The sequence below is a fragment of the Armigeres subalbatus genome, chromosome 2, assembly GCF_024139115.2.
Source record: "Armigeres subalbatus isolate Guangzhou_Male chromosome 2, GZ_Asu_2, whole genome shotgun sequence".
Lineage (NCBI taxonomy): Eukaryota > Metazoa > Arthropoda > Insecta > Diptera > Culicidae > Armigeres > Armigeres subalbatus.
In genome coordinates, this window is record NC_085140.1 from 49077719 (window position 1) to 49090581 (window position 12863).

General features: G+C 42.4%; 1 protein-coding gene across 2 annotated transcripts in view; it reads right to left on the minus strand.

Annotated features, from left to right (window-relative positions):
• The window catches only part of LOC134218552 (uncharacterized), a 508615-nt gene that overhangs the window by 249303 nt on the left and 246449 nt on the right, over positions 1-12863 (minus strand). The window lies entirely within an intron of this gene.

A 12863-nucleotide genomic window follows, 5' to 3' on the forward strand; every position in this document is an offset into this window, starting at 1 on the left:
ATTTTAAATTATTATTAATAATTATTTACGAGCGTCTTAGGGGAAAATGTTACACGGTTTAAACAAATTTGTCTTCCTTTTACTTCCACTAATTCGTTTTTTGGTATCTACACAGATACGTATTTCATCCACCACTTGTGGACATCTTCAGTGTGTTGGTTTTGCTCTAATTTATCACCCCAAAATTCACCAGGGGATGATAAAATCGGAATATTACTCCATTTCGTTCGCTTTTGTTCCCTTGTGGATGAAGTCAAAAGTTTCTTCGCGAAGACGTTTCAAATTTCCATCTCTGCATATTCATTCATTTCATTTATTCAAACCAAGGCCGAAGCGGCCTGTGCGGTATATAAGAGTCTTCTCCATTCGGCTCGGTCCATGGCTACACGTCGCCAACCACGCAGTCTACGGAGGGTCCACAAGTCATCTTCCACCTTGCCCGCTAAGCACCTCGCCTTCTTGTGCCCGTCGGATCGTTGTCGAGAACCATTTTCACCAGGTTATTGGCCGACATTCTGGCTACGTGCCCGGCCCACCGCAGTCGTCCGATTTTCGCGGTGTGAACGATGGATGGATGGTCCCAACAGCTGATGCAACTCGTGGTTCATTCGCCTCCTCCACGTACCGTCCGTCATCTGCACCCCACCATAGATGGTACGCAACACTTTCCTTTCAAAAACTCCGAGTGCGCGTTGGTCCTCCACGAGCATCGTCCAGGTCTCGTGTCCGTATAGGACTACCGGTCTAATGAGCGTTTTGTAGATCGTCAGTTTGGTACGGCGGCGAACTCTATTCGATCGGAGCGTCTTGCGGAGCCCAAAGTTTGTACGATTTCCAGCCACTATGCGTCTCCGAATTTCTCTACTGGTATCATTTTCGGCCGTTACCAGTGAGCCCAAGTACACAAATTCTTCTACCACCTCGATTTCGTCACCACCGATAGCAACTCGCAGTGGGTGGCTCACATTGTCTTCTCTTGAACCTCTTCCTATCATGTACTTCGTCTTCGACGTGTTGATGACTAGTCCGATCCGCTTGTCTTCCCTGTTCAGTCTGATGTTGGATTCCTCCTTCTCAAAGTTACGCACCATAATATCTATGTCGTCGGCGAAGCCAAATAGCTGGACGGATTTATTGAAAGTTGTACCACTCGTGGTCATCCCTGCTCTTCGTATTACCCCTTCCAAAGCGATGTTGAATAGCAGACACGAAAGACCATCACCTTGCCGTAACCCTCTGTGGGTTTCGAAGGGACTCGAGAATGCCCCTGAAACTCGAACTACGCACATCACCCGATCCATCGTCGCTTTGATCAACCGTGTCAGTTTATCCGGAAATCCGTGTTCGTGCATTATCTGCCATAGCTGGTCCCGATCGATTGTATCATATGCGGCTTTGAAGTCGATGAATAGATGATGTGTGGGCACGTTGTATTCGCGGCATTTCTGCAGTACTTGGCGAATGGCGAACACTTGGTCCGTGGTGTAGCGTTCGCCCATAAATCCCGCCTGGTACTGCCCCACGAACTTCCTTGCAAGTCGGCGGCATAAAATTTAGGAGAGTACCTTGTAGGCGGCGTTCAGCAATGTGATTGCGCGGTAGTTGCTACAATCCAGCTTATCGCCCTTTTTGTAGATGGGACACACGACACCTTCCATCCACTCCTGCGGCAAAACTTCCTCCTCCCAAATCTTGGTAATGACCCAGTGCAGCGCTCTAGCCAGTGCCTCACCACTGTGTTTAAATAGCTCTCCAGGTAGTTGGTCAACCCCAGGGGCTTTGTTGTTCTTCAGCCGGCCAATCTCCTCCTGGATTTCCTGGAGATCCGGAGCCGGTAGAATTATGTCCTGCGCGCGTTCCCCGAGGTCCATCACCATACCGCTATCTTCGTCTGCCACATCGCCATTCAGGTGCTCTTCGTAGTGCTGCCGCCAACTTTGGATCACCTCACGCTCGTTCATAAGAAGGTTCCCTTTTATGTCCTTACACATATCGGACTGTGGCACTTGGCCCTTACGTGAACGGTTCAACTTATAGAACTTTCGTGTGTTATTAGCGCGGTACAGTTGCTCCGTCTCTTTACGGTCTCGATCTTCCTGCTGTAGCTTTTTCCTCCGGAAAATCGAGTTTTGTCTGTTCCGCGCCTGTTTATATCGTGCCTCGTTCGCCCTCGTGCGGTGTTGCAGCAATCTCGCCCATGCTGCATTCTTCTCTTCCACTAACTGCTCACATTCGCCGTCATACCAGTCGTTTCTCTGATCCGGGGGCACCGTGCCAAGTGCAGCGGTTGCGGTGCTACCAATGGCGGATCGAATATCTCTCCAGCCATCTTCAAGAGACGCTGCGCCTAGCTGCTCTTCCGTTAGAGTGCCACTTCCAGCTGCTGCGCGTATTCTTGGGCTAGTCTACCGTCTTGTAGCCGCCCAATGTTAAGCCGCGGCGTCCGACTTCGACGCGTGTTGTACACCGTCGAGAGTTTTGAGCGCAGGCATACTGCAACGAGGTAGTGGTTGGATTCAATATACGCACTGCGGTAAGTGCAGACGTTCGTGATGCCGGAGAAGAATTTACCGTCGATTAGAACGTGGTTGATTTGGTTTTCCGTTTCTTGGTTAAGTGATCTCCATGTGGCCTTGTGGATATTTTTGCGGGGAAAGAAGGTTCTTTGGACTACCATTCCGCGGGAGACTGCCAAGTTTCTGCATCGTTGGTCGTTGTCATTCGATACGGTGTGCAAACTATCCGGTCCGAAGACCGGTCTATACATTTCCTCCCTTCCTACCTGTGCGTTCATGTCACCGATGACGATTTTGACGTCCCGCAGTGGGCATCCATCGTATGTCTGCTCCAGCTGTGCGTAGAACGCTTCTTTCTCGTCGTCGGGTCTCCCTTCGTGTAGGCAGTGCATGCATAGCATTGATGATGCTATAGTTGAAGAAACGGCCTTTAATCCTCAGCTTGCAAATCCTTGCGTTGATTGGCTGCCACCCAATCACGCGTTGGGGCGTCTTACCCAGCACTATGAAGCCGGTTCCCAGCTCGTTGGTGGTGCCACAGCTTTAGTAGAAGGTAGCCGCTCGATGCCCGCTTTTCCACACTTTCTGTCCTGTCCAGCAAATCTCTACTCAATTTGTCGAATTCTTCATCAAGAAGGACTGACATGGAAAACTTTTGAAAGGCGAGCCATTCAAATATGAAGTGAAGAAATTGTACGATTTGCAAACGAAATGAGCATTATAAAAACTTGATCTCCTTAGATGAAGTGAGCTTCGATAATAAATCTATGCTAAGATCCAGAGTCCGTAACCTAAGGTTAACGCAAGGGTAAATGAATAATTTCATAGAGGAGTTTTTTCGGAAACCTAGAATGTCGTTGCTGTGCTTTATTGGACAGAAGGATTACTAGTGGCATTTTCTACAGAAGTGACGTTTAATAAGAGTAAAATTCTTCATTTGCCTTGTAATCTAAATATGTGCATTGTTATCCAGGTTTTCATTCCGTATGGATTCTTAACGGTGCACAATGGTAGAAATCCGGACAAAACCTCAAAAACTTCTCGTTTTGTTTCGCGAAGCTCAAATTTTTTAATTTCACACATATATTAAATGAAATGATTCCAAAATTTGATGATTGTAGCTTGTAAACTCAATTTTGATGGCTTGTTCAATGCTGCAAAGCATCCCACGAACAAATTTGTTTGGCAAAAGAAAAGAAAAAAAAAGAAAGATTCGGAACGATCTGGTATCATGTATGAAAACTTTTCTTTGGTCTACTTTCTGGTGGTTAGTGTGGTGATTTGCTCTTGGTTGCTCCAAAGCTGGTAATTGACTGTTTCAATGCTCAAATGAGGGCGCTGTTAATACTTGAGACCTTAAGGCTTGCGCCTCCAGAAGTACTCGAGTAGCAAAGTATATGTTGCACAATAATTCTGAGAATGGAATTGATGTTGTAACACACCCAAGAACCATTGGGTCCACCGAGTTGGCAGCAGGAAGATCCGGAAAATGTGCATTTCGTGGTTGTTCCTCCGTGATTGACAAGAACAATCGCAATTGCACAGGGAACCAATGGATGAAAGCAAGGGATTTGCTCTCCAACCTTAATGTCTACAGCCCAACAAACAATTCAAGCTGAACAAGCTAGTTTTTTAGTTTTGGTCGAATAAATGCTCTATCAGCTTCCAATGTTCCGCACCCAACGACCTGACCTGAGCGCCGTCACCCAAGAACTCCTGGGCAAGCTTTTTGTATGCTACACCGCTGGATTGCGCGCCACGCTTCAGTACCAAGATCATTTCACCGTTCTTGGTACGTCTGACGCTACGCACATCCTGACCCAGGGCCGATAGGCTAGTCCTTGTCGGTTTTCACCAGCAAGGCCTAGCCTCTGTCTCTCACCTTCATCGCAGGTCGAGGGGTGTTCGACTTCCGCACCCTACTGACCAGCTGCCAAGGATTTGCATCCCCTTGGGCCAGCTTGTGGCTCAGCAACTTGAGCCTGTTTGGTGCGTTTCACCTTCTTGGGCACACGCCCTTCAGGCTCCGGTGCTCCATCCAGACGACGTTTTGCCTTAATGGTAGCGCGTATGGGCTGCTTCGAGTTTGGCGTTTTCATGCCTCCACTGGCCGTAAGGGCGGAGTCGGTCGCCTCTTTCGCCGCAGTAACACCGCTAGGGGAAGAGAGGGCCTTAGTCTGGATACCTTTGGCTACCTTCTCTGCTACCGCTACACGCCTGATGTAAGCGTCCTGTTCTTGTCTTGCGACTCGAACAGCTTGCCGAAGCACCAACAGGCTCTGTTTAAGCTCCTTGTTGGTGTTCTGATTATGAACTCGAAGATCTCATCGAGTTTCTCGGCCACCACCCGTATCCCTGGTAGTGGCTCGTCAGGTGTGCAGGCAGGGCTACTCCCCACCACCACTGGAGACTCTTCGGTACTGCCATTTCAGCCCTCTCTCAATAGGGGACCTCGCTAGGCCCCTTTTGGCAAAGGGGTTCACCGCCTCCATCTCCAACGATTTTTGTCTTTCAAGACTCATTGCTATATGGGTTTCGGTAAGCAGGGAGGCCATGCGAGGGTTGACACTTGCGTGTTCAGAGCCAGATCAGCGCAAGTCAGGAAAGGGAATCTGAGCCTACTCCCACCCAGTAGGCAAAACTGGATGGCAGGATTGGGCAGCGTGCTACAAGGCCCGCCACGGTTTTATGGGACGGAAGACAACCTAGTTATTAGCCCACTCGCCGTTTCGAGTTGGTGTCACCCGGCCCTACCAAGCGAGTAGAATGTCAGCCTGCTAGCCCCCGCTAAACAATATTGCAATAGCCCATACACATCGCCTTGACGTGCATGGCAGAACCATAATTGAGACCTTACTGACGTCAGCCTCAATGCGCTACCGCGCTCCCTTTTTTGTAGCTAATTTAGCCGCCTGGTCACGTTAACTAGTGTTGACCGACCATCGTTTCCAGTGGGTACCGCGCGGAGGCGAACTACACTGCCCACCGCGATGGAACATGTGTAGAGTGAGACGTCTGTTTCTCTCTGCCTCTGCACTCGCCACGAGATCATGCAGAACTCTATTGTAAAGACTAGATCATTTAGAAACAGGCCACTTCATTTTAGAGATAGTGGCGTTCCAAGTGGTAGGATGTGCAAGTTTTGCACAGCGTTTTATAATAGGAGATCGTCAGTTGCGTTCTAGCAAAAAATCCGCTTGAGGCCCTTCCTAAATATTTTAACAACAGCCACTACACCTGACGGTATAATTGCAATATTTCCATTATCAGGCGACAGGTGGTGTTGCTGTGTGTTTGTATCAATGTAATATTGCATATACACTAGTGACATCTGCTGTTCGATATCGTAAGCTTTCAATGTTCCTTCTACACACACGAGGTGGAAAACAGTCTTGAAGAAATTGAAAGTATACAGCTAGAATTTAGTATGGAGGTACAATGAAATCTCTTTTATTGTTTAGAACTGTAAAACAAGTCGTGGGAAAAAAAATCTAAAAATTATTTGTTGCTTTTTGACCTAGGTTTCATATTGATGCGATGCGTAGTTAATGAGAACGGATGATTTGTCCATACAAGGAAATTCATTTTACTTTAAATGTTGTGGCGCCATCTCGTTCAAACAGCACCTTTGTCTTTGCCTTATTACATAGTAAACCATTCTTTTCGGTCTATTTTTTTCACAGTTTTAAACTAACGTGGTTTCAAAATATTCGCCATGCAGGAAGAGAAAAGAAAAATAATTATGCACAGTCCTGCAAAATCCATCTGCGTCAAAAACCGGATTTTACCCTTCATTCAGTCCCATGATGGCCCATTTACGTTTTGGCTCGATTTAGCGAGCTGACATTGTAACAAGGAAATGCTACAATAGAGCAACAATAGTGGAGTCCATTTGCTCCCTAAAAATATGAATCCATCAAATTGTCCTAAGTTACATCCAATAGAGAAATGTTAGGCGATAATGAATCGCCTGCTTTGAGCGTGCTTACAGCGGCACACTAGGAGTTAACTTTTGGAAATCAGTATGGCGAAAGGCATCTAAGGTTCAATTTCTCAAAATTAAGCACCTTCATCGAAAAAATATTTGGTAGGCGTAGTAGCGGACAGCTTCCTACATAACCGGTACCAAATAGTTTTTCATGAAATGTTTCTAATTTTGAGAAAACCCGTGTTAGATGTCTTTCGCCATACAAATTTCTTGCGGTTAACTCCTGCTGGCTATTTGCGCATATACTATAGCGCCTGGATGTGACAGCGGCGGGTAGAAAATCAGCAACTGCCAATAATTCATTAAGCAGAAACTGTAGACAAAAGGCGCAGTTCTCAGTGAAAGCCAAATGAAGAATTGGTGAAAACAGCTAGCCAAAATCATGACTAAAGATGGTGTGCTCCGGCTGACAAGCGGCATCAACAGAAAAGGGCGAGTCTTTCTTCGAAATAACGATGCGTTAATTAATTCAGTTATTTAAATCGAATGAAATACTATAAGCTTTGTTCCAATTTTCGATTGAACGAAAAGCTAAAAAAAAATATACGCATTCAAAAGTGCCCCATTTCTTAATGATCTGGTCTTTAATCCGAGGGTTAGATTCTATGAATTCTAATGAATCGCCTGCTTTGAGCGCGCTTACAGCGGCACACTAGGAGTTAACTTTCTGAAAACAGTATGGTGAAAGGCATCTAAGGTTCGATTTCTCAAAATTAAGCACCCTCATCGAAAAAATATTTGGTAGGCGTAGTAGCGGACACTACCCTACATAACCGGTACCAAATAGTTTTACATGAAAAGTTCCTAATTTTCAGAAAACCCGCGTTAGATGTCTTTCGCCATACAAATTTCAGGCGGTTAACTCATGCTGGCTATTTGCGCATATACGATAGCGCTTGCATGTGGCAGCGGTGGGTAGAAAATCATCCACTGCCAATAATTCATTGGCAATTCCAAACAGTTACCTGCTAGAATTAGTCAAGCTGTAGGTATAGGATAGAAGATGGAAACGGTATGAAAATCCATTTCCATTTCTAGCTATTGCTAGAAAATGAGAAATATATTAAAAGATATAAAGATAAAGATAAGAAGGTAGAAGTGGTAGCCATATGTTGCAGAAAGATCCGAAGCATCCGTGAAAATAGTCAATTCAAACATTTCATCGTGGAGTGCCTATCCAGTTTTCCGCGAGCGGTAATGGCCGCCAGCATGCCTGCGGGCTAGTCTCTGGTTTGACGTTTTTGGTGTCAACGGCACCCACCATTCGAGCATTTTGATCAATGTGGTATATAAGCAGGCTTAAATTTACTGAATCAGCATCTTCTTATATTTCACATTGGTCATAATGCTTGGAGCGGTGGGTGCAGCTGACCTCCACAAACGTCAAATCAGAAACTAACCCGCAGGGAAGTTGGCGGCCATTACCGTTCGCGGAAAACTGGATATTTTGTAACCGTTTAACAGTGGGGAAAAAGCGACCAAAAAAGGTGCCTATTAATTGCGGCTAATTGCTGCTGCTGAGAAATCCCTTCCTTAAGGGAAAATTCACGACAAATCGAATGGTGCTATTTTCGTTCGCCGGAAATTATGGAAACTGGCCGTTTTATCCATTTATATGTCATACACTCCGAATCTAAATCGCAACTATAAAGGCCCGTTTTGCCCCATGTACCCCAGGAAAACTTCTTCTGTTATTTCTTGCTGATTCGCAGTAGTAAATAACAATTAATCAACAATATGGGTTGCTATGTTTAAATCATGGGTTCTGTAAAGATAGGACTATAGGGCACCTGGAACGGAATATGCACAATATATATTTTCTATAAAATTAAAATAAAACATTATTTTTATTAGACAAAACAGCCACTTCCACTCAGCCCGGAATATATACCATACATATTTTCTACTTAGTTAGAATCAGAAAATATATAAATAGTTAGGCACAAGGTACAATGTTATCAATTTCACTACATATTTAAATACAACTACTAAAATAAGATCTTAAAAGAACGCGGTGCGTATGGTACGGTATGTCCACGCATCCTTACACCCCTGTTGATTCGTGGGATGTATCATGCTGAAGTAACCAATTGAGCACGACACATCTCGAATAATCATCTCTGCGGCAAACACAACGCAGTGGGCCTGGCCGCTTTGAAGTTCATGTCATACCACTGGTATGCTGTTACCCTCAATATTGACAAGAAAAATTATTGGGCGTCATCTAACTCAATGATCTTCCAGGATGCTTTCTTTCCCAAGCAGCACAAGTCAGACAAATCTGGTTGCAGCAACTTGATTGCGACTAATTCTGGTCACATATGAGTTGCAGTAACCTATGTGGAATATGTGTGCTGCTAGGGTTGTACTGGCTGCGTTTGTGTACGATTAGATTAGATTAGATTAGAAATAGTTAGGTACAATTGATTTTAAATATTAACTGTCATAGTACAATGACTTTATAGAGTAGAATGGGGCAAAACAGCGAAATCCAGTCATGATCTAAGGTAGGCATATATACCATACGTATTCTCTACTAAATTACCATCAGGAAACATTTTTAATAAATAGTCGCAATTGTTTCTAAATGGTTACTTTCATAGAAAAAATGAATTTGGTAGAGGAAAATGGGGCAAAACAGCGAAACTTTCAGTTTCGATCTAGACCCGGAAAGTACAACATATGTATTCTCTACAAATTTAGCATAAGGAAACAATAACAAAAGTAAGTAGTAAATGGTTTTAAAGAGTAGCTGTCTTAGAATAAATGCATGAAAATGGCGCAACAAAACAGTTACTTCCAGTCGTAATTTAGGGCCGGAATATATACCATACTCATTTTCCACACAATTAGCATTCTTCTTCTTCTTCTCCATATAAAAAAATGAGTTGAGATTTCCTTCTTGACGATTTGACTCGCGAACGAGTTGAGCGATTTGCAAGATATTTCCCTAATCGATTCGTTTTGGGATCCGCAAGGTTTGTATATACAAAAAGTTTATTTAACACCCAGGCCTACTCAGGCAAAGCTGGGTATTTTTCACTAGTAATTAAAACAAAATCATCGACGTGCTTCCGAAGCCCAAACATATTTTTTTTGCAATTCCTGATCATAATACACTGGTTTACAGTTGGCGTTTGAGTGATAAAACGGCCTAATTTTCCATACCAATGACATGGGTGATTTAAGGTGAAGGTGGGTTGAGTACCAAAACAAAGCTTTGAAAGTATTGGTACAATACAAACTGTCATATACTGTAGTAGTATTGGTGTCGTATTTATGAAAAAACAAAGAATATTAGTAGGGTGGTTCAAAAAACAACCCAGCTCCACTACGCTCACTTGATTCCGTCCCATGCTCCGACTGTCCTCCAAAAGCCGATTTGAACAAAAACTGATTGAGAACAAGCCGGTTCAAGTTTGTATGAAAACTATTATGGGAAACTAAACCTTTCATTACACTGGCTACAGCGCCTCCCCTTCAAACGCTGGCGAAAAGAGAACCCACAAAGCTGAAAGCAACATTCCAGAAACTTCACTGAACGCACCTTAGGAAAGATCCGTTGAAATAGCATTTTATACTCCGCTCACCCCCATGTCACACTTTTTGTATGAAGTATCTGCTCCTGGTGCGATAGATATCACAGAAAAAATCAGGCTATTTTGTTGAATTACACAATTACACAAACACAATGTCAGCGAAACGGAAACGGCAAATTTGACAGAAAATATATGGGCTAATTGTCAAATTTGCCGTTTCCGTTTGCAGTGATAAACCCACCAAATCGCGGACGGCTGTTAAATTGGCACGAAACTGCTGGTTTATGCTATATTTCGAGCCGAAATACATAGGACTCTTTGGAGTAATATGTTCATTATCACTGGAAGTAATAAAATATGCTGTGAACAGGTTAGTAATTTGCATATTAAAGATTTGTTCGATGCTGTTCGATGCATTCGAATGTTGGTGGGAGAGGAGTGCGGGAGGTGTGGGGTTGACCCGTGGAAGGTCCGGTGCCATATTGACTGCCATCTTGGTACTCTTCCAACTATGTCCTTAATGAACATTATGCGGCAAGCCTCGTTGGATAAACGTACAACTCGTGCTGAAAAAATAATCTTTTTGCAACTAGTTGCACAAACTACTATATTTTTACCGACTAGGTAGATGTGAAACATTAAAATATGACTCTTTGTAACAGATGATGAAAGTTTTATGCAAAAATTTCGATGTTTGGGCTGATTTTGAAGTATTGAGTCAGGGTATTTGAAATCCACTTGGATTTTTAGAATCTGTCTGTGAGTTATTGGATTCAATACTATTATTATTAACGAGTCTTCTGAAGTTATAATCAATTTTGAAATCTAATTTTAGATAAAGTTATACTACATTTTGTTTACATTATTCCCAACATTTGACGTCTTGCTCAGCATATTTACATTTATATTTATTAGCTACCGGCTAGGTTTTCATGATTTATACATATGTTCAATTCGTTTCTAATTATTTAACATTGCATTGCGAAGAAAGTTACTGTGTATTGCAACTATTTTGCCTTGGTGCATTGCATGTTTACAAAGCGATGTTCTTACCTTTCACTTGTTCGCCATTTTGATCAAAACTCGAGCAGTAGGGACACGGCAGGTATTTCCGTCCATCGTCGTAGGAGCTAAAACCAACGAAAGCAACGTACATTTGCTAGAACTCCACTATAGCAAAACGTTTCTCCTGAGCCTACACGGAACCGCGAAACAACTCACTTTACGGTTCCTTTCACTCAAATCCGCCCTTGCGTGGAAGAAGCCAAAAATAAGTAAAATGCGAAAAAATCCGGTGAGTACTTTGCCTTTACTCCCGTGTTGAATTTTCACCCACTATGAAGTTTCACCAACTCAAATTTATGTTATTTTCACTCACTCGAGACTATGGTGAAAACAACTCAAATTTGGCTTCTTCCACGTTGGGTCGATGCAGCTCTCTTTGTTTATAATATCATTCATGAGAGGGAGTGAGAAAACTACCTAATATTGAGTTAAAAATTTGAACTTCGTACTCAAAGTTGAGTTCTTTAAACTTTTTTTTTAGGTTCTTTATTTTTTCTGTGTATGATTTGGTACGTATGAGTTTTACGAAAAAGAGTCTCTTTTATTGGTTTTCGAGACTATGACGAACAGACGAAAATACCTGCCGTGTCCCTACTTGCTCTAATTTCAAAACAATGAATGTCAAAGTAATGAATATTTATTATTTTTAGCATTTTTATGAAAAAAAAACCCAGATTAATCCACCTAGCGTTGGTGGTGCCTTTCTCGCATTTAGTTAAGACACCAACCTTATATGGTGTTTATAAGGTCCGATGTACCATTTTCTTCGTAACTTTTAAACGCAATGACCGAACGCAATGACCGATCGTTATAAAATTCAATAGTGATCAACAAGGCTTTGTCCCCTGTCGAATGAAATTTGTTGCGAGAAAATCGGTTAAGGATTACTATACGAAAAGTTGTCTAATGTTTTTTATAGCTTTTGTGCACACACATACACACTAGGGTGGTTCAAAAAATCGATTTTGCTCCACAGTGCTCATCTGATTCTTTACCATGTTCTGAGTGTCCTCTGAAAATTTGAGCTCATTTGGATTAAAACTGATTTAGCACAAGCCGTTTCAAGTTTGCATGCAAATTAGTATGGGAAAATTTATTTTTTCATTATACTGTTAATGACGTTCCCCCATTAAGCGCAGGTTAAAAGAAAACCCACATAGCAAAAAGGAATACTCAACAGCTTTCACCCAACGAAAATCGCATGTTGATTAATCACACTTCGCGGACAGCTGATTGTCAGAAAAACGTTAGGTTTGCGGACAAATGTCGATGCCAGCTGAATTTGTGAAGCCTGTTCCCGTAAAAAGAATGCTCTGGCGGTGCGGTACTCCTATTGAAATATGTGTATTATTTATTATTATTTATGAAATAAAACGATTCTATTTAATGTAAATATTCGGCAACTGTTTAATTGATTGAATTACAATTAAATTAGATTTTATTATTAGCTATTTTTAAAATAATAAAGAGTGAATTTTACCCATTGTCAACAAAAAACTTTTTTCAATAATGGGTGAAATTTACTCGGTTTTTTGACGTACAGGTTGTTTACCCATTAATGAGTAAACGTTGTTTACTCTTTTAATGAGTTGAACTATTTAACTTCATAATGGGTACTTTTTTACCCATTAAAGAGTACTTTGGCGGCACAGTGTATTGTAAATTATTTTAATAACGATAAATAAAAATGATAATTATAAATTTGTATCTACAGTGAAACTGGCAACTTTGTAATAAACACCGATTGATAGGTGA